Here is a 27,159-nt window from a genome sequence, read left to right on the forward strand (position 1 = left end):
TAGTGCATGCTATGCTTCATTTTTTTCTGGGTTTTATACTTTAATGAACAAATACTCTGTTGAAATCTGAGCTAGCACAAACAATCTCAGGGCAATACTGCGCATGATGTAGAAGGTCAAAGAAATTAACACAGCATGTGTGAAGGGCAAGACAAGGCAGAACTCAAAAGTCAGGTTCTAGGTCCAGCACTATCTCCAAGTCACTGTGTGATGTTGAGCAAGTATCCTTCCTCCTGGGACCTCAGTTTACTCATGAAAAGAGAGATGTGGATTAAGGCTCTTCAGTCTCAAAACACTTCATCACCCACTGCAAAAGAAGCTTCCTTGCCGTTTACAGTCAGGGAGAGCATGGATCATGGACTTACACATGGTTTCTGGTGATAGCATGTGCCACAGACCTCAGCATGGTCTCCAGTGGCAGTAGAGACCACACACACATCAACAAAGCTGCTGCAGCTCGGGCCACAGACACCATTATCACCTTCATTGACAGCATAGGCCAAGGACATTAACATGGCCTCTGGGGCAATATGGACCACAGACACCAATGTGGCCTCTGACAGTAGCCTGGCCCATGGATATCAACATGGCCCCAGATGGCAGCACGAACCACAGACATCCACCTGGCCTTCAGTGGTAATACAGATTGTGGACATCAACATGACCACCAACTGCAGCAGGATCACAGACCCCAAGGTGTCCCTCTGTGGCAGCACAGACCACTAACATCAACATGGCCACTGTGAGTTTGACCATGCTCCAGTGAGTATATGGGCAACACAAATTGGAATTGTTTTTGTTTGTTTGGAATTGCTTTGCTTTTCTTCTTCTTCTTCTTCTTCTTCTTCTTCTTCTTCTTCTTCTTCTTCTTCTTCTTCTTCTTCTTCTTCTTCTTCTTCTTCTTCTTCTTCTTCTTCTTCTTCAGGGGAGAGGGCAGTTTACAAGGGTCGGGGGCTGACCTGAGAGGATTTGGAGGTGGATGTGATAGGGATACATGATGTGAAATTCCCAAATAATCACATAAAAATATTGTGTAAAAAAAAATACTTCATCACCCAGTTTTAAAGAAAGCAGTCCCAGCTTAGAGATAACAGTTCAAGTTAAACTCCTGAGACCAAACCCTTCAGGCTGGATTCTCCAGAGAAAATAGTGGCAAAAATGCCTGTGTGTCATTTCCCCTGCAGATCCTGGGTCCTCTTCAGAATCTAGTGATCAAGAAGGACATTTGGTGGCTCCCCAAGCCTCCCAGACTACACATTCACCACAGACCCATAAGAGAATGAAGGAGTGAAAACAAGCAATGCTAAGACCAGGGAACAATGCACAAGGCAACTTCCGTCAGTGGCCAGCCATCATCAGGTGTCTGAGGTGTCACGGTCGAGTCTGGCATAACATCTGCAGCAAAACTGTGGAAGCATTTCACCATGGGAGCCATTGAGTTCATATGATGGTCCGTCTCATGAAGATGCCTTGAGAACCATCCCATACTCTCTGTTGATTTCCTGTGTGCACCAGTCTGTGCTGAGGTGTTAGCTACACTCTCTCCAGGCTAAAGCATCAACAGTGCAAAGGGTGAGAAACACCAGAATTTGTTATCCAACAGAAAGACAGGATTTTTAAAAAAAAGAAAGAAAGAAAAAGCCTAGCAGTGGTGGCGCATGCCTTTAATCCCAGCACTCAGGAGGCAGAGGCAGGTGGATCTTTGAGTTCAAGGCCAGCCTGATCTATGCAGAGTTCAAGGACAGCCAGGACTACACAGAAAAAAAAACCTGTTTTGAAAAGCAAAAAAAAAAAGATACATAGTTTATATAATATATATAATAAGCACACATCACACGCCATTGAGCAGGCAGTGGAAGGCATTTAGTGAACTAGCCCATAGCTAGGACATGTTCATCTGCTGACTCCCAACCACAGCTTCCTGACAGCTCGGTGTTCATAAGGGACAGCCGGCTCATTCTGCTCCAGGTCACTGTACAGGGTGGACAGATGGCACAGTCTTTGAGGACAAGTGGCAGGGGTTGAGGAGCAGTAAAGAGGACACTGTCTACTTTTGAGTGTACTGATGATTACTTTCACAACTGTTCCGGCATGCCTGCCTTTCCTCTTCTACAAAACATGGCCAATGACCTTGAACCATGGCATCCACCCTCAGGCGGATGCTGTGGACCTGCATGCCCAGACCAGGGGACACAGTGATGGACTTTGAAGTCTAGCATCTGCTTTGAGCAGCAACTCAACTATATCCCCTTCTGTGTCCCTCTGACTCGTGCTCCTTCTCTTTAAAACTCCCTGTCCCCAGGCCCTGGCTTAAACGTCACCTTCAATGTCTGTTCTTAAGGTCCTCCTACTGACTTTGAACTCCGTGCCTCAAAACCTTTCTTTGGTGTTTGTTTCCAGCATCTTCCATTTTTCTTAAACCCTAGCCCTGGTAAAAGTCTTCCACCAGACCTGGGACAAGGCCACTTCCACTGTTCCACCTGCAGAGGGACCTGGGTGGCTGTGAGCCAATGAGTATGGAGAGAGAGTCTCGAGTGTGAACCAACATAGGCAGATCTTTATGAGGACAATTAGTGTCTTCAGCTGATAATGAGGCGCAGAGGCATGGGGCAGGGCAGACAGGAGGCAACTGCAAAACATCCTGTCTGCTCCCCCAAGAACTTTGCCACAGATAGAAGACTATAACGTCCCCAAGAGCAGCAGAGGGCGCTACCGGGGAATGAACCCATATGTGATGTGTTGGGTCCTCTCCAGACACTGACTCCCCTGGAGCCCAAGGCCCCAACAGAGCTCTCTGTACACCCTGACCTGATAACTCCACCCATGGAGTTGGGCTTTATTCACCATGACACATGCATCCAGGAGACCACACACAGTAAGAAGCTTAGGGTGCAATTAGGCTGCTTCCTACGAGCACACTGCATGAGGAAAAGGCGCTCACCTTAAAAGGGGAGGGATTGGGCTACAAATGTATTCTGAGACGCTCTGGGGGCCGAATTAGGATGAAAGGGAGATGCCATAGCAATGTAAGAGAGCCTACCAGCAATGATGGTGAGTCTACAGGAATGTATATATTATTAATCATGAACTAAGAGTAACAGAAGAAGATGCAGCTCCCTCTAAACAAAATTAAAAGTCCATTCAGAAGTCTGGTCATTTAACATAGCAAACTAACACCTTGTGTAGAGTAGACTCGCTCAACCCCTGCCCCTCCCCCAGCTCTGCCACCACCTTGTTGAGTGACAGTGAGTGTATCACCTCACATCACTGGGACTCTGTTCCATCACTAATAAAAGGGAGATGATCTGACCTGTGCATGCCTACATGGAGAAAGCATAAGTGGGACAGAGTGGGCGTGGGTATGACGAGAACCTGTCCACCCACCTTACCACATCTCTGGAACAACTTTGCATCTCTGTGGTAGCTCCTCACCCCATGTCTCCATGGTGCCACCCTCTGGGCATAGTGAAGCTTTCTCTTCCTGAGGACATCCCTGAGAGAGTTCTTGATGTAATGAAATCTGGGGACTCTGCTGGGCTGCCTGCAGGAAGATCATGTTTTATTGAAAGACCCGAGAACACAGGCCTGCCGAGCCCCTATTTCCTCCTTCTCTGATTCTGAAAGTCATTGGCCACCAGCTGAGCACACACAGGGCCAGCCAGGGCCTCTGGCCCACAAGGTCACCACTGGTGCAGAGCAGAGAAGACAGAGATGGGAACCCACCCAATATGTTGATGCAGAATCCGGAGGAGGGTGGGGCTTCAAATCAAGGATCCAGTTCTGGAAGCTTCTGGGTGACTCAAAACATACTGTAACTTATCTGCCTCTCAGTTTTTCCAAGCTGTGAAATTGGGGAGATGGTAGTAATTCTTACCTCAGAGGTCCTGGGGGAAATCAAGGAGATAGGGACATATAGCTTTAGTGAGAACAGAAATTACTAATGCAGGGCCACACCTCCCCAGCACCCAGTAATCAAAACTGTTATAATATCAAATGCTAAGTTGGATTCTCAAAAGGATAAGAAATCAACTGCATAATAAATTACAGGTATTTATAGGGCTCCATTATCCTGTAACAAGTAAAAAAGAGAAAATCCCATTGTTCCCATTTACACAGAAAATGAAGACAATGAAAAGGACTGGAGCAATCTCTTCCAAGGAAGTCTGGTCCAGGACTCAAGGCAAGAGGACAAACTCAGCCCTGGAACATTTGGAAGCACCAGCAACTCGCTTCCCTGACATAAAAACATGAGTCTTTTTCATGTGTGCACAAAGTCACAAACTTGCTCACATGTGAATGCACACACAGGTACACACACACACACACACACACCACATTTTTACACTCACTGTTCAACTCCCTGGATGGTGTCTGTTGACTGAGACACACTTTGAAGTAGGGAAAGGAGCCCAGGCTTAGGGGCTTCCTCAGTAAAGCTATGATTTTAGGCAAACTACTTTTTGTGATGCTCATAATTAATCTCCAAAGCTGTCATGAAGATTAAATTAAGTCAGGTATATAAAGTGCTTAATCTAATGCTGAGAACACAGTCGGTACTCAGCAATGTACTTTTGGCATAGGAGCCAGTGTCTGTTAACTATGGAATGTGTAAAGGTTAAAGTGCTATTGTGTGTTGGTAGAAATGAAGGTCATTCAGATGACACCATCAAGGTCTTTTGAGTCATGGAGGTTGGAGTAGGGATCCATCCTGCATTCCAGTCCTGTGTTCCTAACAGGAAGGACATCTCAAACAACCTACAGCACCCAGGACTTTAGTCAGAGTGCTCTAGAAGGCCTTCCCATCCCTTAGCAGCTGGATTGGCAGTGACATTCCAGAAGGACACAATGTGGAAATATCTCTGGACAACATCCCCCTTTTTTTTTTTTTTTTTTTTTTTTTTGGTTTTTCGAGACAGGGTTTCTCTGTGTAGCTTTGCGCCTTTCCTGGAACTCACTTGGTAGTCCAGGCTGGCCTCGAACTCACAGAGATCCGCCTGGCTCTGCCTCCCGAGTGCTGGGATTAAAGGCGTGCGCCACCACCGCCCAGCCAACATCCCCTTTTTAATACAACACTAACTGAGGGTTCAGTTTGCAATTCTCTATCTGTAGTTTCACAGGGGAAGGTAACAAACCATAGAGAAGAGAAGAGTGCAGTTACCTCATGGAACCTGCAGAAATATGCACAGGCCAGGAGGGAAGGGAAGAGAAAGAAAGGCAGGGGCTCCCCACAAAGTAAGACAGTGACTATCAGGGCCCCCAAGATGAACAGCCAACAAAGACCCCAGGAAGCACACTCCTGACTTTGAGGGACAGCATCTCCAACAGGGCACTACCTGCTAGATTCCAAATGGGCTATCCTGATCTCAACAACCTCCCCTCATCCAACACTGACAAGACACAGCTTTCGAGAATGTATTGCACAAAAGAACAAGACATGTATCTTGGCCCTGGGTTTGGGATACTCTAGCATCTCTATCTCCAAGACAGGACTTTACCTCTCACCTTCTGCACTCTTGGACTAGAGAAGTTGGTTCTCAACCTTCCTAACTCTGTGACCCTCAAATACAAAGTCTTCATGGTGTGGTGACCCCCAAGCACAAAGTTATTTTGTTGCCACTTCATAACTGTAATTTTGTTACTGTTATGAATTGAAAATTTCTGATATGCAGGATGTCTGGTATGGGACCCCCAGAGGGGTTGCAACCCACAGGTTGAGAAGCACTGAACTAGAAAATTTGTCTAAACCATCAAGCTTGAAGGTTACTTTCTCTCAGACCATCATCTATTAGCCTGTGTTATCGCTGAGCAGAAAATGGACTTGTTCGAGCTGCACAAAGCCATGAGGTGCCTGGGCTGCCAATGGGGCTATTTATACCAAGGTGGAATATCTGAAAACCCCATCTCAGTATCTAACCCAGCACGATCCTCTTATAGCCAATTATTCCCAGTTTGGCATGAAGTCCAAATAAGTGTTTAGAAATGCTGGAACCTCCCGATGAAAGCTATAATTAATGTATCAATGGTCTTCTTCTAAAGGGCACACAATCAAAAAGAGGAGCCAGCATATTAGAGCAATTAGCGGAAATGATAGACTGCTGGGGACAATGGCTTTGCATTCTAGTTGTCAGAATTTGGACATTATCAGGTCAAAGTCTGTTGTGGTTGAAGCCCAAACTGATTAACATTCATGGTGGATGAAGGGCATCACACATGCAGGCTGAACTTTGCAAAGAAGGAAATACAAAAGACAAGGTCCTGCCACCGTGACCTTAAAATTTGAGCACTATGTGTACTAAAGAGAGAGGGAAAAGGCTAAAGCGCCCCATCAAAGCAGGGCTGTCAGAAAAGGAACTTAGGTGAGGAGAGCTTCAGAAGACTGGAGATGGAGATGAAGCCAGGCGTGCCCGCAATGTTCTGTGCGTACCACTGAACTCTGAGCCATGAGCAGGGCTTTTAGGAGACACAGCTCCCTACAAGGCAATGGCAGATGCCTGGTGTTGTTGTGAACTCCATTACCTGTCAAATACAGTATCATTCCTGACTTACCCTGATGTCACCCTTCTCCCAGAAGACGGCCAAACTCGGGGCAAGACCTTGTATTCTCATTCCTCAGCCCAGGGCCTCATACAACAATGTTGTTGAGGCTGTGTGAGACCGAGAACTGACTTCTAGCATCTATTTGACTTGTGAGGACCATCTTGTCTTTGTATTTCTAGAAACATAGAAGTGCCTTTCCCCAAAACGTCAGTTCATCACAGTCTCCTGTGGCTGCTGTAGCCCTCCCTGTGGTCCACCACCCCTACTTTCCATGGTTCTCCATGAATGGTGTAAGTCACTGGCTGACATGTGTATGTGCATTTGCCTTTAATAACTATGAGCAATTAGTGACTAGTTGGGAGAAGGAGAATTAGCTTCTCCCAGGGATGAGTCCCTTATTGGTTGTCCAATGAAGAGTGGTCAGCCTTGAAACGGACTCAGTTTGGATTGGCGTGTGTGTGTGTGTGTGTGTGTGTGTGTGTGTGTGTGTGTGTGTGTGTGTGTGTATACAATAATAACAATCAAAGAAAAAGAGGCTTTTAACTTGAGTGTGTGGGTGGAACATGATAGGAGTTGGAGAGGTTGATGTTAGCCCCTGAGCTGGGTTTTATCTCTCCAAAGTTTCCACATTCAAGTCCCAGACTCTAAGACACCACAGAATGTGAATGTGTTATAAGATGGGGCCTCTAAGGAAGTAATAATGGTTAAATGGGGTTTTAAAAGTAGGGCCCCAATCCAATGTGATTGACATCCTTATAAGAGGAAGAAGGGCCAGATACCAAGAGAAAAGGGCCAGGTGAGGACCTGGAGAGAAGATGGCCATCGGTAAGCAATTAGAAGGGACTACCGGAGAAATGCCTTATCTTCAGACTTCCACCTTCCAGAACTGTGAGAGAATATATTTCTGTTATTCATGCACCCAGCCCATGGTATTTTGTTATGGGAGCTCTAACAAGCTAATACATAAGTTGTGACATGGAAAATCCCCCTTTCTTCTGTCTGATCTCCTTTAAACAGTTGAATGGGAGGCAGAGACACAGAAGAAAAACTGAAACAGAATGTTGTGTGTGTCCATTAGGCTCATTTGGTCGGTAGGGTTGTGTAAGTCTGCTGTCTCCGTATTGATTTTCTGTCTGGATGTTCTATCCATTATTGAAAGTGGAGTATTGAAGTCTCCAACAAACTAAGCCCGAAGTTAGCAGAAGGAAGGAAATAATAAAGATTAGAGCAGAAATAATTGAAGTTGAAAATAGAAAGACAATAGGAAAAAAATCGATGAAACCAAGAGTTGGTTTTCTGGAAAGATAAATTTGACAAACCCCTCAGCTAGATTAACTAAAAACAAAAGAAAGAAGACTCAAATAAATAAAACCAGAAGTAAAAGAAGCAGACTTACATCTGACGCCACAGGGAAAAGGGAATCATAAGACTATTATGAGCAATTTTATATCAACAAATTACATAACCCAAAAGAAATGGATAAATTCCTCACATTATATAACCTCCCTATAATGAGTCATGGAGAGGAAATCTGAACAAGATAATAAAAAAAATAAGGGGTTTGAAGAGGTAATCAAAGACCCAGGGCCAAGTAGGTGTCTCTACTGAAGTCTACCAACATTTAAGGAAGAATTAGCATCCATCCTTCTTAAACTCTGCTAAACAATTGAAAACAGAAAGGACATTTCTCAAATGGATTTCAAGAGGCCACTATCACCAAAGACAAAGAGTTTAACAGAGAGCACAGGCCATGTCTCCAGTGAACATAGATGCCAAGCTCCTCGATTACATTCTGTAAACTGAAGTCAACAGCACGTTAAAATGATCAAACGCAAAAACTAAGTCTGAGTTTCTCCTGGGATGCAAGGATGGCTCAACTGAAGACAATAAATGTAACCTGGGTAATTGTAGCACGAATTCTACTTGGTTTTAATAATAAAAACTCCGAGTCAGATATTGGGGTAAATGCTGGAAGATCAGAGAAGGAAAGGAGCAGCCACTAAAGAGACTTCTTACCTTTGCTGAATCCTCAGACGGAAAGGGGCCAAGCTCCTCTCTTCTCCCACCTTGTATTACTGTCTCCACCTTCCTCGTGCTGGGATCAAAGACGTGAGCCTCCACTGCCTGGCTCTGTTTCTCTTTTAGACTGGATCAATCTCTTGTAGCCCAGGGTGGACTTGAACTCCTGATCTTCCTGCTTCCTCCTCCTAAGTGCTGGAATTAAAGGTGTGAGCCACCACTGTCTGGCCTCTGTAGCTACTAGTGGATAGCTCTGCCCTCTGATCTCCAGGCAAGCTTTATTCACTAGAGCATAAACAAAATATCACTGCAGGTAATACGCCACATTAACCAGATGAAAGATAAATGTTGCACAACCATCCCAATTGCTACAGAAAAAAAAAATCAACAAAATTCAAGTTCTTCACAAAAAACATTTCTAGGAAACTAGACTTAGAAGAAGTGATTTGTCGCAGCATAATAAAGACCATACAAAATAATATTAATTAGCTTGAGTATGACAATTTCACAATGCATACACATATTTAAAACATCAAGATGTAGATCTTAAATAATATAATTGACCTATCTCAATGAAGTTACTAAAAATGAGCAAAAGTCATCTATGAAAAGTCCAGAGTTGATACCTTATCGATGACAACTGAAGCCCTTTCCCCTAAGAACAGGATCCAGGGAAGGAGGCACACAGAGGCCGAGACAATGTTAAGTGTCTTCCTTAGTCATACTCCACCTTAGTTTTTGAGCGAGGTCTCCCACTGGCTGACAGTAAGCCCTAGGGATGGATACTCCTGGCTCTGCCTCCCCGGCCAGAATTGCAGGTATGTACTGCAAATGTTCAGCTTCTGATGTGGGCGCTGAAGACTCGAACTCAGGTCCTTATGGTTGCACAGGAAACCCTTTTCCCACCGAGGCAAATGTTGGGGTCTATGTGCTGGGTTTTAAGGCCAGAATAGTGCATTAGTTGCGCTAAGGTCTCAGAGTCTGCTAAGATCTGGGGGCCTTTTACACTAGTTCATGGTCATTTGGATATGCTACGTTCATATAATTGCAGCTGTTAGTAGGTATCTGTGCAGTGGAATTATCGACTGGCTTGTTTTTCTAAATGACAGGCTAAATTGTCCTGGTAGCCCCATCCAGGGACCAAAGCTGAGAAAGAATGTCTTTTTTCTGACTTTTGAAAATCCCAGCTACAATCTCCTTATCCACCTGAGGAGAAAATGTGAGGACACACATCTTCAACCTTTTCCTGTCCGATTTGTCAAAGCCCTTGGGTGCCACACTGGGGACTCCCTCAAATAGCTTCTGATTATTGTACCCAGCAGGGAAGCTGCTTTGGAAACTGTCACATTGCCCAGAGAAGAGAGTCCTTCAAAAATGACAAAGGCCCAGCATCATCATGCTCATCTCAGAGTAATTTCCTTCCAGGCGAGCTCTTCCCAGGGAGGGTCTGCAGCGCTCAGAGCATGAGGCTCTATGGCCAGGCTCACTACGGAAACTGTATGTAGGTCTCATCATGGGTTGCATCAGACTCTGGGGGAAAGAGGAGGCATCTGTGACTCTAGACAAGACACGCTAAAAACGGCAAGTGACTATTCAAACCACTTTTCATATTTTAAGGGACCAAAAGTCCTGGAATGTTTCTCAGTTTCATAGCTCTTTAATATCTTCAGTCATGTTGAGAAAAAAAAGTAACTTTTGAAGGATATTTTTCATCTGATAGAAGCCACATAAGGCACTGATGGAGTTTGGCCTTGTTTGTGATTATCTGTGAGTAAAGAAAGAAAAGCATTTGAACACAGCAGTGAGGAGTCCTGTGGGGACATGAAGTTCTGTAGACTTTGACCCAGATTACCTAAGAGTCCTTTAAGGGGTTCAGTGAAACGAAGTTCTCCGTATTCCGATAAGAATGCTCAAGAGCATCCCTTCAACAGGACATCACGCTGCAGAGTCTCTGGCAGTGTCTTTTCTTCATGCTTAGAAGAGAGCCCAGGTGCCCCAGGCTACCTTCCCATGGATGTCTCTGCAGTTGTTTCTGGAAATGTTTCCATTCTATGGAAAACAAAGGGTCATCAAGAAGAGCTATACAGTAAGTGTTTCTCAGCTCTATCCCCCACCCAGCATAGCTGTTCCTCAGATATCCGCTGCTGGAGCCCCTAATCTGGCCTTGAGAATGGGCCACAGCTCTTACGGGTACACAAAGTTCAACCTGGCCCCCTTTGTACTGAAAATGAACTCAAGTCCATCATAGTCAGGTTGCAGGACTCCATAGCTGCTGCCTAAGCCACTAGAATTTGCAGTGGTTTCCTGGAGAAACCAACATAATTTGAAGTGCTTGGTTCTGTGCATCTGACCACTTACCGAGAGTGGCTCACCAGCAAAAGTAGAAGCATCCCATGGCTCCCCAGGGCCTCTGACTCCAGGCTCATTAGTCTTCATCAGGCCGAATGTCAATCAAGTTTCCTACCCTATGGCTAACTGCTCTCTTTTGGGAACCCTGATTCGCTTCCATGGAAAACCCCATCTCCCTCACACAAGGTTAGAAAGGGCAATGTTGGAATATTTGCAATACATGCACTAGGTCACATTGCTTCAGTTCGTATTTGAAAGACCAAAATGTGAAACTAATATTCTTAGCAAGAATAAAGGGAATGTTCCTCCCCAGCGCCCTTCTCTTGCAACAGTTTTTATACCGCCTTGGCACACTTCACAAAAGCCACACATCCAAGATCAAGCTTCTCACTTGATGTGGAGTAAGAAAAGATCACAGAGGAACAGACAGCCCACCAGTAGGTCAACAGCAGAGCGGGCATGGCAGGCAGAGGCTTCCAGAGTTTTGCAACATAATTCCATCCTATGTGCTGTTCTGAGGACGTCAAACTGGGTCTGCATTCAGTCTCTTTAACGTGGAGGACAGGGCTGTGAGCAGCACAGATGTAACGACCAAGGATGCCATGAAAACATTATCAAAGAGAGAGGGTATTGATTAAATCATTGTCCTTGAGTTTGTGGAGAAAATAAACATAAAAACTCAGACGGACTTCCACGCAGACTAACATTTACGTGATTTTTTTTTCCTGTTTGCTCTGGATGACACTATAGAAGAGATAGTACTTTTAAAAATTACTTGTGGCTCTGGAGATGTTTTCTTACTACTTTCCCAAAGTTTTAATTGAACAGTGTAGGAGAGTGCTTGCTTATGGCTCTTGCCAGTATTTTTATGTCACCTTTAATCTTCCTTATTTATCATGTTATTAAACTATTCACCTCATCATTTTAAATGACTTTAATAAGATTAAGCTTGTTTTGTTCTCTGTGACTGAATTTATTCTTCAGTTAATCTCCTAATCTCCTGTTCAAGTTTTTAGCACCCCACTGGACACTGGGATGTTAGGATTTGTTTGTTTGTTTTTGTTTTTATTGATGGGTGCAAACATTTATATACGTTTAACATGGTTGTATATATGAATCCTTTACCACAGTATTGTAAATCTTGCTCTATCTTATCCTTTGTCATTTGATTTGTTTCTACCACATTTTAGTAACACTAAGATTCCTTTTTAAACTTTACCTAATCAAATCCATTTAATTCTCTGTGAGTTCTCCGATAGATAAGGCACTCATCTTTAAACAATTAGGCAAATGTTTGTCCATTTCAACCCTGGCTTGATGTTTGCAGTTTTGTGAGTTGATAATTACATAAATATTTAAGAAGTCTTGACACAAGGTGTTAAGGGAAATGATAACCTAACCCCTGAGGAGGAGACACAGAGAACAGAAAACATGGTATACCATTGCCCATCTGAGAATGAGGCTCTTTTCCTATCTGAGGCTAATTTATGGGCTCAACAGACTTTTTAAATTAAAAAAAAAACAATTATCAACATTGACAACAAGCAGGTAAGTATATGGGAAGTAAAGCCACACATCTCCTTCCATCTTATCTTTAAGAAACACAACCTGTGTCTGCCTCTTAGCTATGTCCTTTCTGTAGGTCACTGCAAGTAACCACAACCCCAAACTGTGTTTTTATCATCTTCATACATTTTCACATTTACTGTTTAAACATGTACTATTATGCCTCTTTATGCTGCATAGACACAAAGATTAGACACATGACACTGTCATCCTCTGTGACATACTTTATCTGTGTATGTGGGGGGTGGGTATATGTGCAGATGGTGAGTATTGGGGGTGGTGGTATCTGTCCTTACAACCACAGAGGCCAGAGAAAGACATTGGCTGTCCTGCCCTACCACTTTACACCTTGTCCTATGAAATGGGATCCCTCTCACTAAATCTGGAAGGTAGGTTGACTGCCAGCCAATCCCAGCAATCCTCCTGTCTCTGCTCCCAGTACTGTTTTGGGGGAGTCCTCCAATACAAAGCAGGTTATACCAGAACATCCTTTCTCTCCTCAGTGATATATATTGTAATTTAATCATTGTTAAATATATGGCAACATGTCATCTCTTTAACAGGTATTCAGGGGTTTTTGTTGTTGTTTGTTTGTTTTTACATTTATACACAATGCTTTGTGCCTACCTCCAAAATAATTTGCAAGGGTTAGTCAAAATTTCAACAGGATATTTTTAGAATGAGACATGATGATTTTATGGTTTATTTAAAACACTTTCAAAATTCAAGGAAAACATTTCAGGAGCTGGAGAGAGAGTTCAATGGTGCAGAATGCCTACTGCTCTTGAGGGGCCTGAGTTCTGTTCCTAGAACCTACAACAGGAAGTTCACAACTTCCTGTAACTCCATTTCCAAGGGATTCCACACCCTCTGGCCTCCACAGGTACTTGCATGTACATGATGCACATAAATCCATGAAGGCACGCACATATACACATGAACAAAAATAAACAAATAAGAACTTAAAAAAATCTCTTGTGAATAATGGAAACACTAATACCAATATTAAAAATACATTACAAACTTTTAATAATAGAAATAAGTGGTTATTGGTTCAGGAATAGAGAAAGCAACAGGATTTTTCAAAGAGCTCAAAAATGAATCCAAGTCCATTTGAAGGCACATGCAAGATTAAAGGAGACATTTTTAACCAATGATAAAAGCTGATCCAATCGATACTGCCTTGAAGATTGGCCAGCCATTTGGTAAAAGCAAGCTTGGATTCCTACCACATTCTTATATATGAATGAATTTAAACAGAAAACTGAGTAACATATTACAAGTACTGCACACAGACGTGACCAACTCTTCCATGAATGTATAAAAAAGGGTCATCAGGTCTCACAATGAAAGAGGCACAGTTTGTGGTTTTTAATCTATCAGAATGGCAGGGATTTAAGTGATAAAAATGACATCAATGCCCAGGGGTGACTGAGGACATATCAAAAATCTGATGGTGGTCTGATAGTACCTATCTTCATTAAAATCCAATTATTCTTTAAATCAGTAATTCTCTAACAGTTTAATTTTACTGGCAATTGGTACAAGTGCGCTAAATTTTTTTCTACAATAAACACGTGCCATAGCCTGTAATAGCAAAAATCTGAATTAATGTAAGTATTTTTGATAGGCAAATAAATGAATGATAATTCATGGCAGATAATACCAATTACATTCAATTAACATTATGGTAGATTTTTAAGTAAAAATACAGATCCCCAGAGCTCACTGACCAGCCAGCTTTGACAAATCAGTATGTCTCGGTTCAGGGAGAGAGCCTGTCTTAAGATAAAGTAGGTGGAAAGCGATTGAGAATGACACACATAGCAACCTATGGCCTCCACATGTAGAGATGTTTTGTGAGAGAGACACACACGATGCCACCTGTACACATGCACACTCATCCAGACATACGCATGCACTCGTGAACACATACACAGAGCATATACATACACACAAAATGAAGTAAATATCAAACTCAAAAGGGTACCCAGAAATGACATAGGAAATTACATTCTCAGGGTATGTAACAACTCCTGACCACTAACCACATGCCCTTGGGGAAGGTTGGATCAATCTGATCTGTATTAAGATCTTTGTTGAGGATATTGTTGTAATTATCTACATCCTCTTCAGGTTATATTAATTCAAGAATGCCACTTGTTTCCTGTTGAGACTCTGATTTCTATTTATAGGATGATGTGATTTATGATGCACTCCCCCAAATTGTCATACACATACATGTACACATACACAATACATGTATAGAAACTTCCTGGAAGGACACAGAAAATTGTGACTCTAGATGATGGAGTTCATTCATAGAAATAAAAAATGATGTGTGTTTTATATTTTCCTTTTAATAAGTTTTTGCCACTTGAGGTCTTTCCAAGCAAATGAAGATGTATTTCCCTTTAAATACAGAGGTATATTGAAAAATAGATAATTAGAAATCTGTCACTCTGCTTAAGTCTACCCTGTTATCTGAAGTAGAATGACGTTAAACACCTAGCCTCCATCAGAATGAACACTTCTATTCTAGAAATCTCTGTTCTAATAATCACCACTGTTAGACACATGACTCTTGGAACCTAGAGCCAGTCTGTCTATCAGCTCCTCGCCATGCCAAGAACAAACTTGTAAGATGAGAGTGTTCACTTCACCTAAGAATCTAGTCATAAGATATTTGAAAGATCAAAAAACAGAAATCTGGAAATAGATTTCCTTGTTAGATCCCTTGCCAAGTGCACATGTAAACCTAGTCCTGATGTCCAATCCCCCCTCCTTCTCTCAAAACAGCAGTTATCTTAGGAAAAAGGCCAGTCACTGTGACTTACACCTATAATCCCAACACTTTATGTTCTGGGAGAGGAGGATTCCCATGAGTCTGAACCTTAGATTTCCCTAACTGAAACTGTGCCACCAAAGTGTCCTTCTCCTGACACTACACGATTTTTGGCATGCTTATTTGGAGGACGGTGAACTTCAGAGAACAAAGGGGAGACTGGTTCAATCTGTCTCTCCTACAGGAAGACTTGGATAGGAATTGGGCATGGAATCTACCCCATGAGAAAGATGGGGCTTGATGAAAAATGGCTGACACATGACATCAGACACCCACATTTAATTTCAGTGAGCCCAGAGGCTAATTCTTGGGATTCAGCAAACCAGTCTTCCCAATGAAGAAGCCACCTCCCTATTAGAGACAATGACTCACTTTTGACCAAGTTCACAGTCAAGTGGTCCGAGAGACATTCCTTCAAAGTCATCCTTCCCACACAGCAGAACGTGTCTTACCATCCATCAGTGCTGCTAAGCAAAGGCTACAATTATGCCTCCAGTTGAATGTCTAGATTCCTCTTCTGTGCTGTGCATGCGTGCGAACACACACACACACACACACACACACACACACACACACACACTCAAACACTTGTGCGCACACACTCACACACATGTATTCATGCACACAGTCACATACACTTGTGCACACACTCACACGCTCATGCGTGCACACATGCAGGGCACAGCAGTTTCCTTAGGAAAAAAGCCGTTTGTGGTGGCTGTAACCCCACCACTTTACCTTCCATCTCGTTAAAGAACAGAATGAGCCACCACGGTCCAAAGCTGCCAACGGTCATGTCTGAGCTCACTGTGTCAGAATTCACACAAGCAAGGATGGAACTCAGCGATCATGTTTATTGTCTGCAACCCAACTGTTAACAGCACAACAGAATTGCTATTTTCCTCACAATGAAGTGTTTGGTCTGGCACACATGTCAAGGTTTACTTTGCTAGGACCCTCCTGCTCCCCCTAACTTCAGTTCAGCTGTTCAGTTTAACAAGCTTCCTTGTGTGAATCTCTGTATCAATCGTTTGCTGCGAGCAGAGAGAGAAAAAGACTCCACTCTTTCCATCAAAGAGATGGTAACCCAGTTGGGAATACAGAAAGGAACCAAATGTACACAGCTTGCTTTGTTCCATAGAGTAGTGGGAGCAGAGGGATGTAGTGCTGGGTTACCGGCATGTGATTCATTTGAGGGGTAGAGCGCAGAAAGACCCACTGAGGCTTTGAAGAGGTCTATGAATGATGGTTTGAAAAGTTGCTCCAAAATTTTCAAGGAATACCAGAGGAGAAACGACATTTTGGGCATACATCCGAACATGCACAAATCCACAGGTAGGGCTGAAATTGCTGGCAACCATTAGAGAAGACTCAGTCAGAAAATGGTCAGGATTCCTTAACGCAGAATTGGATTCTATACTGCAGGCAATCGGGGAGCCCTGAAAGGCTTTTCCAGCAGGGAATGAACAAGGTCAGAGGTGCTGTCTCCCTGGGATGGTTGACACGAAATTGCCCTGGTGAGAGCATTGCAGTGTTACCATTATACACAAGGGGTGAGTATCAATAAACCCAGGACAGCACATGTCTCTGTAGGAGCACCTTTGTCGACTGCTCAAAATAAATAGCACTTTGTCCCCTGTCCATTCTGTCCACACTGTCCATTCTCCCAGAAAATTCAAAGAAACTTGGCGGGGGGGGGTGTCTCTTTAATCTTTTCCCAGTAGCTCTCTCGGAGATGGGGTGTGAAAAATAACACTTCCACTGGGTGCTCACAAATACTTTCAAGCCCGGTATGTGTGAATTACAATGAAGGAGGGCTTTGATCTCTGTCAATCTCACCCACTCTCTGCCAAGAGGGCAACTGTCCCTGGACCTCCTGAGTTGGCCGAGCTTGGAGGGCCAGATTTGGGGTAAAGACAGCGAGATGCAACATTTCTAAACAATAGGCCTTTTATTATAAAAGGAAAGTCTAGACTATATTAAAAAAAATGCTTAAAAAATGGACATTAAAAACACAGAAGTGAGGACGTTTAACCTGTGAATGTGTGCTCCTTCTGGTCTTTTTGACCACATAAGAAAATCAGCACTAAAGGGAATGCATAATTTGGGGTCCTGACAAATTTCAGTCCTGCTGGAAGAAGCGAGAGGCATGGAAATGTGCACATCCCATGAGAAGACAGCAAGCAGAGTGCGTGGTAATGTTTGGTGATGATTGGTGTGATGTCCAAACTCTGGAAAACTGCTGATGGGCGGAAGACATCTCCCCTGTCACTCCGCGAATCGCATTTCAGGCAGGGAACATGCAGGGGCATTTTACATCATGGCCGAGATGACCTCAGAATCCCCACCAAATCCTGGATTAGCTGACTGTAAAACTCTGTGAAATGACAAGAGCACCAGATTAATCTCAGAGCTTTAGTTCAGGCCCTCTTTGGCTCTTCTGTAGAGAGGAGATACGAATTTAGAACTCGACTGGGCTAAATTAAGAACCCTCCCTCGGCCACTAACTAGTGGAGTGGCTTTCATAAAACTTTTAACTACTGTAAGACTCAGTTTCTTCCTCCGTAAAATTAAATCCCCTCATAAATGTTTGAGAATTTGAAAAGAGAGAGAGAGAGAGAGAGAGAGAGAGAGAGAGAGAGAGAGAGAGAGAAAGCACTGCACCTGTGCAGTAAGCCCTCGGATTACTCATGTTCTCCGTCATCCTTGTCGCCCCCAGGCCCCTAAGCAACGGAGCAGAAAACATCATTCATCTCTGGGGCAGCTGGTGGCATCCATCCTCATGCACACACATTCCCCAGGATGTAGGATGCCCATTGTGCTCACTGTGAGCCTGAATTTCTCACCCTCATCACTGTTATGACCTCTGAGGTATCAAAGGCTAAATGATATGCTCAGTATCGGAGGCTCTTGTAGTAACTGTCAGAATTGTAATTCGCATGTGGGATGGTTAATATTGATAGTCACCTCGACGGGCTCTGGGACCATGCAGGAGATATCCTCTGGGCATGTCTGTAAGGCAGTTGCTAGATTAGGTTAATGGGGGTAGGAAAGCCTGCCGTAAATATGGGTAGCATCATGCCACAGGCTGGATTCCAAGACCATTGTAACGAAGAGAAAGGCGAAAAAGCACCAGCATTCACTGCTCTCTGCTCCCTGACAGCAGATGCGACGTGACCAATTGCCCCATGCCCCTCCTGCAATGCCCTCCCTGCCACGGTGAACTGTACCCTCAAACTGTGAGCCCCAATAAATGTTTATTCCCTTAAGTTCTTTGACAGGTAGGCTTTCAACACAGTGACAAGAAAAGTTCCTGACATGCCATGCTATCAGGTCTCTTCAACACATTCCCTCCCAACAGTCAACCCTTTCTCCCCTGGCCTTCCATAGCTCCTGTCTTTGTCCTCCGTATGGTAGTCATTGCCCAGCATTGCTGTTCTCCTGCAAGCCTTAACCCCATAAAGGGTTGTGAGCTCTTGAGGATAGAGTAATCTCTTAGTCCCTAGCTCCGAATGTAACACACAGAGGGAAAAGCCAATACATACTTTGAGAGGACATTAGAATGTGTTTAGTGTGACTCTTTATAGCTGTTATAGTGACAGAAGAGCAGTTCTTTTCCTCAGAAATATTTTATGTTGATACGGAATTGTTAAAAACAGAAGATCTCCTTCCAACCTAGGTATTCCTAACTAATGAGGAGGCTGGGGAAAAGAAATCCACTCCTCCCCTATGAGCCAGCCCCTCTGATCAAGAAGCTAGTCCCATCATACAGCCAGCACCCTGGACGTGACCCAGAGAAGAGGGTGGAGCTGTCTCCAGCACAGAGGACTAACAAGGGTCCTGGTATGAAGAGTGTGGCCCTTTCTCCCCCGGAACTCCAGAGAATTAAGGTTCTGAATTGTTCAGTCATGTCATCCTAAGCCATCAAGGGCTCATAGGCACCCTGGATAACTTGTTAGGTTTGAGCTGATGACACTAAGGTGTCCGTCCACAGAGCCTCATGTCCAGAGCCACAGTTGTCCGTGAACACTCTGGCGTGTCGTTTCAACACTCTGCCCCTCTCCAGAGCATTGTCCTCTTTTGATCAACACTTAAAACTCTCCCGAATCTAGGCAAGAAGTGGGGTCTTTGTTCTAGTCATCTATTGCCGTAAGCACACATCGCTAAAAGTCAGTGGGTTTTGAAACAGTGTAGCCATTTTCTTGACTCCATGGTATAAGAAGTGGGCAAGGCTTGACTTGGAACAGGTTGGCATGATGGCTCCACTCTAGTGTCCTCCACAATGGTGAAATAGCTAAGTTTGGACTCAGATAGACTGGTATTGAAGACTACCAGTGACCTTCCAGCATGACAGACTTCTACATAAGATGGCTTAACGATCTCAGAGATCATTAAGACTCATGAAATGCAAGCTTACAATGTCTCAGGGTCTTTAATAATATCATTTCAACACACTTCATTGGTCATAAAGCCTACCCGGATTCAGATGATGAATTCAAATTCCAATTCTTGACTGATGGACTGCCAAAAATCCCATAGCCTCCTTTTATCTTCTAGATGAAGAAGCAATCAAGAGAAGGTGGCTGTTTCATCACACACACACACACACACACACACACACACACACACACACACACACACAAATTATTTCTGTCTCCTGCTGGTCTTCTTATATCTCTACCATGGCTCCCAGACCAATCAGTCATCTCTGAGCCAAGCCAAGAGTACCTTCCTTGTGAACCCAAATAATCCAAATATGAAACAGCCTATGGCTTACAATGAGGTCATCCTGACATTAATTTCAGATTTTTTTTACTATCAGGTTAACCTACCTGAATAATGGCTGGTTCTTCGCCTTTCATTCCAATTCTTCCCCCAGTGAATTCTGGGAGTTGTAAAGGAATATTCCCAAGACATAGTTGTCCAATGAGAGATGTTCAGTAGTAGGGCTGCTCAGGTTGTTCATGTACATACTCTGTTTTCATTCCTTCTAACTTCCCTAAAAATGGACATAGTTGTCCAATGTGAGATGTTCAGTAGTAGGGCTGCTCAGGTTGTTCATGCACATACTCTGTTTTCATTCCTTCTAACTTCCCTAAAAATGTATAGGTGATAGATGGATGGCTGGGGGATGGATAAATAGGTAGATAACTCCTCTGTGACACGATTATCTGCATATTGGCTATGATTTTAGAAGAAGAGTCTAGTGAGCCTAGCCAAGAGATCTCCCAACACAATCAGCAGCACATGGACTTTCCTGATACTCATAACCTTTTGCCTCCAAAAGCATTGGCCAAGAACACCATTCTGCAGATACCTGAGCACAATAAAGCTACAGTTAGAGAGTGTTACAGTGTGGACCCAGTACCTCTACCCTTCCCCTCTTTCTTACTTTGCATAGTTATATAGCTAGGGCCTTTCTATCATGAATCCACAGCCAAAGCCATCCTCCTCTGTCTATAGATGACTACCATCTGCTCCTTGAGTCATTAGTGTGATTCTGACAAGATGTGTCATATACCCCAATTTTCTTGAGACTTTGGCTGCCATCTGGAAGGCGCATTGTTTCTGTCTACATGCAGAGTGTGTGTATGTGGCAGATACTATAGGCATAACATTGTATGGAGTCAGGCATATCTGAGTTGAATTGTATTTCTTCGACTTACTAGGCATGCAAACCTCAGAAAGGTTTTTAATCTCTTAGTGTCTATTTCCACAGCCATTAAGTAATGGTAATGGTATCAATAAAGCATGTGAACTGCAGGAATTAGATTAACAAGGACAATTTAATATAGAATGTGCTCTTTAAAAAATGTTTTGTTTTTTTAAAGAAACTACCTTTCATGGGATGACTATGGAGTTGGTGGTTTGATCGTGGTAGTCTTGGTGGTAGTAGATATGCTAATAGGGCGTTGGTGGTGATGCGACTGCAATAGTAGTGATAATATGGTAATGATCTGGTAGTGGTGACGGTAATGGTGATGCTAGTGACAGTGATGGTGCTAGCAATGCTATTGGTGGTAGCAGTGACGGTGGTGGTGATAATGGGGGTAGTGGTATTATCTGATCAATTTACCTACCTATGAACTGAAACCCTGTCATGCCATGAACCTGGTCATGCCCACGACTCTATATCAAGTCGTTCCAACCGCCTCGATTCTATTTACTCTCACGATGCTCCACGTTCTGGCCTTGAATCTTTCTGTCATCCATCCGGTAATTCCTTACCATAGCAGACGTTTGTTGAGTCACTATAATGTAGTACTCATGTGTCAGAGCCTGAGGACATAGCGGTGGAGAAGAGAGTCTTCACCCTACTGGGTTGTATAGCTCACTTCAAGCTCAGCCAATTCTGCTTCCTCTGGCTGAATGCCCAGCATCGGCCTCATCTCAGCTCTCAGAACCTCTCCTGAGTCCCACTCTTAATCCTCTCCCTTGCCCCTCTTCTAACAGCTCCCTCAGAAAAGAGCTCACCAACTCTAGCCCAGACCTCTTAGAGACCGGCATTTATGTGACTCCACTCGTATGGCATAGGTAGAGGACACCTTACCACAGCATGCATCTCCAGACTTAGAAAGCTACGCAAACTATAACAACCATCATGGACTGGGCACCTCCATGCACTTCGGACATTCTTTGATGTACTCCTCCCAGGCAGTATGGGATTGGGGCCTGTGTCTCCATTTTAGAACACTAGGCTCAACTAATGAATAATGTAGACAGGGTTCAGACACAGGTATGACCGGACATGAACAAAGCCACACAGAATGTTAAAGGATAACTTTCCCCCATTTGAGTGTGGATGTTAAGCCTCCTTTGGAGCATTTTCACTGCCTAGGTCTCCCCATAGTGTGCATGTTAACTAACTAATAGGAGTTGAGCTACCTAGAGAATAAAGAAGACATGTAGAATAGTGTCTCTATGGAGACCCCCATGGCAGGCAAAGACCAGCAACCTTCCAAGGCCCATCACAGCCCTGGGGCACAGCTGGGAAGAGGCTTTCTTTCTTTAAGAGTCTCACTGTCCTTGAACTGGTCTGAAGGGGATTCTGTTTCTTGTGACAGTGCTCACTAAGTCAACTGACACCAGACAGGACCCATCTTCTTTTCCTCTTTATTTTCCCAGTGTCTAGCCTCATGGGCAAGGGTACCCAGAGTCGATGGCTTAGGAGTATGCAGCAGCTACCTGTTAATGTTAATGGACTCACTCTTTTTTTTTTTCCCCAGGTTTGTTTGGTAGGACTGAAACGTCCCAGTCTATTCCACATGGAATATGTACCTCTTTCAGCATCATTTGCAAAAGTGTTCTAAAATTGAAAATTGTTGTGGGCTAAAATTGTCTGCCCTCTTCTGCATTTTTATTCAGTCTCAGAATAATGCTGTGATGAGGAACGAACAGATGTTTGAGGCAGGTAGAGCTTGCTTTTACCAACACAGCAAACAGAATCATCAAACCATTTTCATCCATCACAACAAAATCATAGCTTTTCCAGACCCGTGTGGGTAGATCAAGAGGAGGGAAGAGATTCCATTAAGAAGTTTTTGGGACTGACTGAGCAGCCTGTAAAAGCCATCAGCTTATTCTCTCCAAGGAGAAATCACAGGAGAGCCTGGGTTTTGAGGTCAAGGTACCAGCATGTCATTCTTAGCTCTGCTACCTACAAAAGATGACCTAACGTCTCGTAGATGCTGTTTTAACATCTGTAAGAGAGAAATAAGGGGCTAGGGAGATGTCTAAGGGGGTAAACTGCTCCCAATGAGAGGCTGAGTACTTGAGGTCAGATCCCTAAAACCGATGGAAAGTAGCTGGGCATGGGAGTGCACACCAATGCTGTGGGTCAGAGACAGGCAGATCTCTGGGCCTTGCTGGCCAGTCAGTCTAGCTGAAATCATGAGCACTGGTTCAGAGTGACCTTGTCTCAAAATACTGGTGGAGAGTAATGTAAGAAAATACTACCGAGTGTGGTGGTTTGAATAGGAATGTGTTGTGGAATATTATTTTAACTTGGCAAAGATGTGTTACATTTGTTTATGCTGCAGAATATTACTTTAACTGTGTAAAGGTGTGTTATTTTATGCTGCATTTGTTTAATTATGTAAAGATGTGTTGCATTTATTTTTCCTTGACTGCCTAAGGCACTTGATTGGTCTAATAAAAAGATGAATGGCCAATAGAGAGGCAGGAGAAGGATAGGTGTGGCTGGCAGGCAGAAAGAATAAATAGGAGGAGAAATCTAGGCTTGAGAAAAGGAAGGAGAGTAAGAGAGAAGGAAGAGGAAGAGAGAACAAGGGAGACAGCCTGGGCCAGAAGCCAGGAGGATGCCAGACAGGCAGACATCGAGAAGCAGTAGAAGTAAGATTATACAGAAGGAAAGAAAAGTAAAAAGCCCTGAGGCTAAAGGTAGATAAGGAGAAAAAGGTCAATATAAGTTAAAAGAGCTAGCCAGAAATGAGCCCAAGCTAGGCCAAGCATTCAAAACTAATAATAAGTCTCCATGTCATCCTTTGGGAGCCGGTTGGTAGTCGGAAAAGAAAAAACCTGGTACAGGAATGGTCCCCACAGATTTGTGTGTTTGCATGCCTGGCCATAGGGAGTGGCACTATTAGGAGGTGTGGCCTTGTTGACAGAAGTGTGTCACTGTGGGAGTGGGCTTGAGGTCTTATATCCTCAAGCTACGTCCAGTGTGGCATACAGTCTCCTGCTGCCTGTGGTTCAAGATGTAGGACACTCGACTGTTTCTCCAGCACCATGTCTGTCTGTATGCCACTATGTCCCACCATGATGATAATGGACTAAACCTCTGAAACTGTAAGCTAGCCCCAATTAAATGTTTTTCTTTATAAGAATTGCCACAGTCATAGTGTCTCTTTGCAGCAATAGAAACCCTAACTAAGACACCTAACTTACACAATTAAGTGTATACACAACACACACACACAAATACACACACACACACACACACACACACACACACACACACACCACACAACACCACACATGTGCACATGGAAAAAAAGAGAGAGAGAGACAGACAATAATTCTGCTGATCAGTCTAAATAAGAAAACATAAAATATGCACCATAGTGAATACTACATGGTAAGTATTGAGCAATAGCTTTTACTTCTATTAACAAAGAAATAATATGAAAGGCTTATAAATTAATTGATTAAGCCACCATGCAAATGGTTTATTCTCAGCAAAACCAGCATTAAATTAGCCTGGAAGGTCTGAGATAAACTTTATCTTACTGTTACTAGGAAAACTGAGGTCACCTTTTGGGTTATTAGTCTAGTTAATAAAAGCATTTAAAAGCAGACTTAGAAGGAGGCTCAAGGAGGGTTTTATTAGACTTTGAGAGAAGAGGAATGGGACTGGAAAGCTGTAAATCCTGGCCACAGCTGGAAGAGGGAAATGGAAAAGAGGAAGTGAAAAGGTCATGCCTTCTACAGTGGAGGTTGTCAAGCAGCTGTGTGGTGGATGGTGAGGGGGTGGCTTTGGAGAAAGCCCAGAGTGCCAGGTCAAGTGGGGTTAGACATTTGGCCAGTATCTGAAAGAAGTAGAAATAGAAAAAGAAAAGAAAAGAAGGAAGGAAGGGACAGAGGGAGGGAGGGAGAGAGGGAGGGAGGGGAGGGGAGAGGAGAGCAAAGGAGAGCAGAGAAGAGGAGATGAGAGAAGAGGAGAGGAGAGGAGCGGAGGGGAGGGGAGAGGAAAGGAAAGGTTACAGTTTTAGGACTCAGATGAGGAGCAAGGCTCTGCAGTGCTACCCCGTAGAAACACAGTCAGTGTCTGTCCAAGCAAGCAAGAGGCTGCTGGGAAGATAACGGCATTACAACATTAAGGGGATAATTAGTTCCCCCCTCTCTTTAGCGTGTCTTCAGGTGAACCAGCTGTCCCAGAGACTGGGCTCCAAGTGATTGACAGGCACAGCTTGATCAAATTTAAGGAGCCAGCAATATGTAAGGCTTTGAGTAGCTTAGAGTATCAGGGCAGAGGCAGAATTTAGATTCTTTTGATGAGGGTTTGTTTTAAGAGACCTCAGCAGAGCCCAAAAACCTCCACCTTCTGGCAATTTAAATCTTAAGGAGGGGCTTCCCTGGATGCAGTTTTCTGGGACATGGCCTCTAAGGCTGCTAATCTCTGTACCGTTGCTACCACCTAGAAAGACGTAGTTAGGGAAGATAAATGATGTGTTCCTCGAATGTGGTGTACGTGATCAGGCTTTCTCCTCAGCCTGCCCTTCATCCCTAACTGGTCAGACCAATGATGTTTAACCACAACATTACAGATAAGGAAGACAGAGTGACCAGCCCAGCTCACCTCTCCAGTGCACCCAGGAAGGGAAATGGGAAATGTTCTCAGAGAATTCATCAGCTGCTCAGGCTCTGAAACATCAAGAAAAGACACCTTGAAAATTAGATCCCTTCATTCTCTCAAAGGATGCTGGACAGCTCCGTGTGACTGCACCCTGGGGGGTAGGGACCGCTCCTTGCCTGCACCAGCTGAAAGAAAAGGTTGGTGATGGGAAATGAGAAAGGCAGGAGAGGACCATGTGGGGGCAGGGTTCTCCCATGGCATGAATAGCACTTGTTCCTGTCAGCTGGACTTTCAGTCTGTCGTTCAATCATTTATTCTTTCCACAAATACTTGCTGAGTCCTTACTATGGCCAAAGCCTCTGTGACAGGGAATCAAGACACTGACTTTAGCTAAGTAGACTGTACTGGCATCAGAGTGACTAAGAGAGGGGAAGGTTCTTACCAGTCAACTAGTGCATGCAAGACAGTGAGAGCCAAGGGCAGGGAAAATGTGCTCAGAAAAATCAGTCTGGCAGGGATGCATGTGAAACCTAATTTTTCAATTTTCTACATTTCTTTTTGATTGTCTTTCTCTGCAAGACAGAACACAAACGACCCTTTAAAGCGGGGACAATGAAGACTAAGAATGATTTGCAATTCTGTGGCAGAGTCTTTGGCTTTGATTAAGAAAGGAGGTAGAACTGTCCATGTGGGACACTGACCCCAAGGTAGCCAGTTCAGAGAATGTCCGTGTTGAAGGCCAGAATGGCAGGAGAGGGTTCTGGGTCCTGGTCGCTTGTCATGGCTCACCCTTAACTGGAAGATGTACAGGGGGACTTGACTGAAACTGAGTGGAGACACCTGGGCACCTCGTGGTTGGGCCAACTGGACTGATCAGCTCATCCCTAGCACACATGTTAGAGGCTTAGCCCCCAGCTTGGTGCCATCCAGTGGTGGTGGAAATAAAAAGAGGTGGGGTCTGGAAGGAGGCTGTCAGCTCAAAGTGGGTGCGCTCTTAAAGGAAACTGTGGACCTGCTCCTTCTTCACTCTCTTTGCTTCTTGACATAGTGAGGTAAACAGCTTGGTCCATCACACTCGACCCACTATGATGGGCTGCCTGGATACAGGCTGAAAACCGGCAGCATCACCTGATGATGTGCTGAGATGTCTGGATTTTGGAGCCACAAGTAAACCTTTTGTCTTCTTATGTTCATTTCTTTCTGGCAACAGAAAGCTGACCCTGTTGGGACTGCATGGAATCCTACACATTGCAGAGCTACTGGGGGATGGAGACCTGGCTTCTCTTCTGGAAGTTTCCCTGATATTTCCATTGAACGTAAGATGACTCTTAAGAACATAGAAGAAATAGTGCTCCCCCTTAGAGAGTTAGAAACAGAAAGACATAATTGGACCAGGAGAATAAGTCTACGACAGATCCAAGGCAGGACCAAGCCCAGGTTCTGCTTCTTCTCACATCTCAAACCCAATTTGGATGCAAAACAAAATATGAAGATTCAGAATCATAATCAGGTCCACCAAACAGCCAAG

At 43.9% G+C, this 27,159-nt stretch overlaps 1 long non-coding RNA gene across 1 annotated transcript; it reads right to left on the reverse strand.

The window, feature by feature from the left end:
- Positions 1–1,438: 1,438 nt before the first annotated feature.
- LOC128115327 (uncharacterized) lies at positions 1,439–25,687 on the reverse strand. The gene is made up of 6 exons (XR_008220128.1): positions 25,635–25,687; positions 11,341–11,472; positions 10,409–10,605; positions 8,554–10,321; positions 3,385–3,884; positions 1,439–1,549 (listed from the first exon to the last, which is right to left on the reverse strand). It is a non-coding gene; the product is annotated as an uncharacterized LOC128115327 (long non-coding RNA).
- Positions 25,688–27,159: the final 1,472 nt, after the last annotated feature.

Source organism: Peromyscus californicus, unplaced genomic scaffold, assembly GCF_007827085.1.
Source record: "Peromyscus californicus insignis strain IS unplaced genomic scaffold, ASM782708v3 Scaffold_1__1_contigs__length_55948999, whole genome shotgun sequence".
Lineage (NCBI taxonomy): Eukaryota > Metazoa > Chordata > Mammalia > Rodentia > Cricetidae > Peromyscus > Peromyscus californicus.